Source organism: Glycine soja, chromosome 17 (assembly GCF_004193775.1).
Source record: "Glycine soja cultivar W05 chromosome 17, ASM419377v2, whole genome shotgun sequence".
Taxonomy (NCBI): domain Eukaryota; kingdom Viridiplantae; phylum Streptophyta; class Magnoliopsida; order Fabales; family Fabaceae; genus Glycine; species Glycine soja.
Genome location: NC_041018.1, coordinates 21,449,216 through 21,454,628, shown reverse-complemented (window position 1 = coordinate 21,454,628; position 5,413 = coordinate 21,449,216). Strand labels below are relative to the sequence as shown.

Genomic DNA, 5,413 nt, shown 5'->3' with positions numbered 1-5,413 from the left:
TTCCTGCTTGGCTGCACAATCTTCTCTAGAATTCTCTTGATTTCCTTGTTAGAAATTTCTGCCTATCCATTGCTCTGGGGGTGGTATGGTGTGGATACCCTGTGTACCACCCCGTACTTTTTAAGCAGGGCATGCATTGTTCTGTTGCAAAAATGGGTTCCTTGATCACTAACAATTGCTTTAGGTACTCCAAACCTACAGAACAGATTAGACCTGACAAAATCTGCAACAACTTTAGCATCATTAGTTCTAGTGGGTTTGGCTTCCACCCATTTTGAAACATAGTCAACTGCAAGGAGAATGTAAACATAACCAAAAGAGACAGGAAAAGGGCCCATGAAATCTATACCCCAGACATCAAACACCTCACAGAATAGCATAGGTTGCTGAGGCATTTGTTGTCGCCATCTAAGTGTATTTCCTGCTCTCTGACACTGCTCACAAGTGCTGCAGATCTTCCACGCATCTTTAAAGATGGTGGGCCAATAAAAACCACAATCAAGCACTTTGAGAGCTGTCCTTTGAACACCCAGATGACCTCCCGGTGCGGAAGAATGACAGAACTGCAGGATTGAGTCAGTCTCATGATCTGGAATGCACCGTCTAATGACCTGATCACTGCACAATTTCCACAAGTAGGGGTCATCCCAAATAAAATGCTTAGCATCACTTTTAATTTTATCTTTTTGGGCCTTAGATGCTAAGGGAGGAAAAACAGAAGCAACTAAATAATTGACAATGTTAGCAAACCAGGGAGTAGAAAGAGAGTCAGAAATACTATACAGTATATACAAATGATCATCCGGGAAATCATCCCGAATAGGTGAATCTGCATCAGATACACGTTCGATCCGACTCAAATGATCAGCAACTAGATTTTGTGCTCCGCTCCTATCACGGATCTCCAAGTCAAACTCTTGGAGCCAGAGCATCCATCGGATCAACCTAGGCTTAGAATCAGCCTTCTTCAACAAGTACTTTAGAGCTGCATGGTCAGTATAAACAATAATGCGGGTACCAAGCAAATAAGATCGAAATATTTCAAGAGCAAAAACTATGGCTAGAAGCTCTTTCTCAGTAGTAGTATAATTCGCTTGGGCAGCATCTAAAGTCCTAGAAGCATAATATATCACCCTGGGCAATTTATCAATTTTCTGAGCAAGGACAGCCCCCAATGCATAATTTGATGCATCACACATAAGCTCAAAAGGGGCTGTCCAATCGGGTGCCTGGATGATGGGGGTGGTAGTCAGTGCTCTTTTGAGGCAATCAAAAGCCTCTTTGCATCTGTCATTAAAGTCAAACTCGACCTCCTTTTGCAACAAGTTGGACAATGGAAGGGCTACTTTGCTAAAATCCCTTATAAAGTGCCTGTAGAATCTTGCATGACCAAGAAAAGATCGCACCTCTCGCACACAAGAGGGGTAAGGCAATTGTGAAATAACAGAAATTTTTGAAGGATCTACTTCAATACCCTTATTGGAATTAATGCGGCCTAAAACTATACCTTGCTCAACCATAAAATGACATTTTTCAAAATTTAGAACAAGGTTAGTTTCAATGCATCTATTCAAAACTTTTTCCAAACTATTCAAACAACCATCAAAAGAGGATCCATATACAGTAAAATCATCCATAAACACCTCTATGCAATTTTCTAAAAAATCACTGAAAATACTAATCATGCACCGCTGGAAGGTACCAGGGGCATTGCACAGGCCGAAAGGCATCCTCCTATAGGCAAAAGTGCCGAAGGGGCAGGTGAATGTGGTCTTTTCCTGATCCTCAGGAGCAATAGTAATTTGCATATAACCAAAAAAACCATCAAGGAAATAGTAGTGGGATTTACCTGCCAGGTGTTCAAGCATCTGGTCAATGAATGGCAGGGGAAAATGGTCCTTTTTGGTAACCTGGTTCAGCCTCCTATAGTCAATGCAGACTCTCCAACTGTTCTGCACCCGAGTAGGAATTACCTCCTCCTTCTCATTTTTTATCACTGTGAGGCCGGTCTTCTTCGGGACTACCTGGACGGGACTCACCCATTGGCTGTCGGAGATAGGATAAATGATTCCAGCTTGCAAAAGCTTGGTTATCTCCTTCTTCACTACATCAAGAATCACCAGGTTGAGTCTTCTCTGTGGCTGTCTTACTGGTTTAGCTCCATCCTCTAAATTTATTCGATGCATACATGTGGATGGGCTAATACCAGGAATGTCCGCCATGGTCCAGCCTATAGCCTTCTTATGCTTCTTGAGAACTGACAACAACTTCTCCTCTTGCTCATCAGCAAGGGTGGCAGATATAATCACTGGAAAACTCTTGTTATCATCCAAGTAAGCGTATTTTAAATTTGATGGCAGAGGCTTCAATTCTGGTGTGGTCGGCTGGACAGTGGTAGAAGGAGATGGTTTCTCAGCCTTTACCTCATAAAGAAAGTCAGAGGTATGTGTACATTCTGAAACATGGTTAGTCCTATCTGACTCTATAAAATCAATCTCAAGAGGTAAAACACCACCACCAGACATGCAATCAATATCACTCTCAGATTCACTCTCAGCATCAAATTCAGACATATGATCATGTACAATTTCAGACTCAATGCATGAAGAGTGAGAGGCATGTAGATTAGAATAAAGATCAGTCATGTATTCATCAGCAACATGGTCAATTATTTCAGCACGAAATACAGAAAGATCTTTAGATGGGTATTTCATAGCATCCAGAATATTAAAATGAACAGTTATATCTCCAAACTCCATGGATAGTGTGCCTGCATAAACATCTATCTTAGTTCTAGCAGTTTTCATAAAGGGTCTGCCTAGAATGATGGGAACTGATCCTTGAGAAAATCCATCTTCCATATTCAAAATATAAAAATCAACAGGGAAAATCAGTTCACCAACTCTAACTAAGACATCTTTTATGAAACCAACAGGGTAGGCAACACTTCTATTAGCTAAATGAATGACCACATCAGTTGACTGCAAGGGACCTAGAGATAGAGAATTGAAAATAGACAGAGGCATAACACTAACAGAAGCTCCTAAATCTAGCATGGCATTGTCAAACTTACTATTCCCTATAATACAAGGTATGCTGAATGTACCTGGATCTTTGCATTTTTCAGGAATTTGAGGAACAGATTTACCAATCAATGCGGAGAACATTTCTGCCCATGCTAATTCGTTCACTTCCTTTAAGCTTCCGCTTATTAGTGCACAGCTCCTTCAAGAATTTGGCATATCTTGGAATTTGCTTTATTGCATCCAACAGAGGTATGTTTACCTCTACTTTTCTAAACGTTTCCAAGATCTCTTTCTCTGCCTCTTCCATTTTTTTGTTGGAAACTGCTCTTGGAGGGAATGGAAGAGGGGGAATGTGCTGCTTCTGCAAATCAGAATCCCGACCTTAATGAAATGGCACTGACATTTTTGGGATTTTGGACAGCTTGAGAAGGTAGCTTGTCAGAATTCAGGGACTGTTGTTGATTCAATTGGGTAGCCAATTGTCCCATCTGATTGGTTAAGCTCTGAATGGAGGCTCTGGTCTCTTGTTGAAACTGCATGTTTTGCATAGTCATTTGCCTCACAAGTTCTTCGAGGGAAGGTTGTGGATGGGCCTCAACTGTTGGCTGTTTCTGGGGTTGTTGCTGTTGTTGGATTGGTGGAGGAATGTATGGTCTGCTTGGGCCAACAGTATTTTGGAAGGAAGGAGCAGGCTGCTGTTGTTGTTGCTGAGGGCTGGACCATCTGAGGTTAGGGTGATTCCTCCATCCAGGGTTGTATCTGTTGCTGGAGAGGTCATAATTGTTCTGTTGTGGTTGATATTGCTGCTGAGGTTGAGGAGGTCTATTGTAAATATTTGCAGCATAAGCTTCAGGCTGCTCAATCGCTCCAGGTTGCTGCATGGAAGGGAAAAGGTCTGTATGGTGGTCAGCAGAGGAGCACAAACCACAAACCCTTGCAACAGGTACAGATTTCTGATTCAAGGCCAGCTGGGTTACCAAGTTAACCAATGCATCCAGTTTGCCTTCAAGCTTCTTAGTCTCAGATGATGCAGCTAAGTTTGTAGCTACCTCATGCACTCCTCTAATGACTATGGCATCATTTCTGGCGCTAAACTGCTGAGAGTTGGAAGCCATCTTCTCAATTAAATTTCTAGCTTCAGCAGGAGTCATGTCTCCAAGGGCTCCACCACTGGCAGCATCTATCATACTTCTCTCCATATTACTGAGTCCTTCATAAAAATATTGGAGAAGAAGTTGCTCTGAAATCTGATGGTGAGGGCAACTCGCGCATAGTTTTTTAAATCGCTCCCAGTACTCATACAGACTCTCTCCACTAAGTTGTCTAATACCTGAGATATCCTTCCTGATGACTGTGGTCTTGGAAGCAGGGAAAATTTTTTCTAAGAATACTCTCTTAAGGTCATCCCAGCTTGTGATGGACCTTGGAGCAAGGTAATACAACCAGTCCTTTGCCACTCCCTCTAATGAATGAGGAAAAGCCTTCAGAAATATGTGATCCTCTTGGACATCTGGGGGTTTCATGGTGGAGCAGACAATGTGAAATTCTTTCAAATGTTTGTGCGGGTCTTCACCTGCAAGGCCATGAAACTTTGGAAGCAAATGAATCAGTCCAGTTTTAAGAACATATGGGACATCCTCATCAGGGTATTGGATGCACAAGCTTTCGTAGGTGAAATCAGGTGCAACCATTTCCCTTAGAGTCCTCTCATGGGGTGGAGGTTGTGCCATGTTCTTAGAATGTGCAAAATCAGAAAGCTCAGAATCAGAATGCTCAAAATTATAATGCTCAAGATCAGGATGTTCAAAATCACCAATAACATAATGCACAGATTCACCAGTAATGGAATGCTCAGAATGATCAAAAGGTATAAAATGATGCCTAACTAATCTATGAAATGTCCTATCTATCACAGGATCAAAGGGTTGTAAGTCAGATGAATTGCCTCTAGTCATACACTACATTCAGCATGCACACAACTAGTTGCCTTGTCATGTAAATAAAGGTGTAGGTTTGAACTACAGCTACCCTCAAATGATATCCAAATGACTTGAAATTTTGTGAGCAACTAGCTATGATCTAGCTGAAAAACCAACATGCTTTTGAAAAGAGATGACTTCCAACTTTTCTTTGAAAAAATTCGCTGATCATAGCTAGTTTTTGAAAAAATGTGTGTAGACCTGAAGGGTGAATGCTGTGAAATTTTCCTGAGTACCCAAAATGGACTTGGATGAATGCACAAATGGATAAAAGAACATATTTTGGAAACATTGGGTTGACTAAAATAGAGGAAATGAATCCTGAGCCCTAGCATCACATGACCATAAAAATTTGACACTTGAGTGTCCGCATTGGTGCATGCATGACCAGTTTTGCATAAAATTTCC

The 5,413-nt window shown here is 41.5% G+C and overlaps 1 non-coding gene across 1 annotated transcript; it reads left to right on the top strand.

The window, feature by feature from the left end:
- The first annotated feature begins 4,270 nt into the window (after positions 1-4,270).
- LOC114394347 lies at positions 4,271-4,379 on the top strand. Its single transcript, XR_003662747.1, has one exon. It is a non-coding gene; the product is annotated as a small nucleolar RNA R71 (small nucleolar RNA).
- Positions 4,380-5,413: the final 1,034 nt, after the last annotated feature.